Source organism: Helianthus annuus, chromosome 11, assembly GCF_002127325.2.
Source record: "Helianthus annuus cultivar XRQ/B chromosome 11, HanXRQr2.0-SUNRISE, whole genome shotgun sequence".
Lineage (NCBI taxonomy): Eukaryota > Viridiplantae > Streptophyta > Magnoliopsida > Asterales > Asteraceae > Helianthus > Helianthus annuus.
In genome coordinates, this window is record NC_035443.2 from 29,671,317 (window position 1) to 29,672,029 (window position 713).

General features: G+C 42.4%; 1 non-coding gene across 1 annotated transcript; it reads right to left on the reverse strand.

The window, feature by feature from the left end:
- Positions 1-236: 236 nt before the first annotated feature.
- LOC118484373 lies at positions 237-343 on the reverse strand. The gene has a single exon (XR_004873484.1). It is a non-coding gene; the product is annotated as a small nucleolar RNA R71 (small nucleolar RNA).
- Between the last annotated feature and the right edge of the window lie 370 nt (positions 344-713).

Genomic DNA, 713 nt, shown 5'->3' on the forward strand with positions numbered 1-713 from the left:
TCCATGGGCTTGCGGACGAGGATCCCCATCTACATATTACTAATTTCTTAGAAATATGTGATACTCTTCGGATCAATGGAGCATCAAATGATGCCATCCGCCTTCGAATGTTTCCATTTTCACTTAGAGACCGAGCAAAAGCTTGGCTCAACGCCCTCCCAGTTGGTTCGGTAAACACCTGGGATGAACTAGCCCAAAAGTTTCCATATAAGTATTTCCCTCCCGCTAAAACGGCTAAATTAATGACTGAAATTAATACATATTCACAAGAGGATGGGGAATCCTTATATGAAACTTGGGAAAGGTTCAAGGAGTTATTGCGAAAGTGTCCTCATCACGGTCTTGCGGTATGGCAACAAGTATCCACTTTCTACAATGGGTTGTTGCCACACACAAGACAAACACTTGACTCTAGCTCCAGGGGACTTTTAGGTAATCACCGCCCACATGAAATATACAATCAAATTGAGGAAATTGCTCAAACCAATTTTCAGTGGCACACTCCCGAGGCAATAAATCTATTGCCCCGGGCGCCCATAAAGTTGATGAAAGCACTTCTTTACAAGCCCAAATCGAGGCCCTTTCTTAAAAAAAATCAAAAAGTTAGAAAGGACAAAAAGGGTCTCGGTTATGGCTTGTGAAGGGTGTGGTGGGCCACATGAAAATTGGAGTTGTATGAAAGAAACAAATGATCAACAAGAGTCGGTAAACTA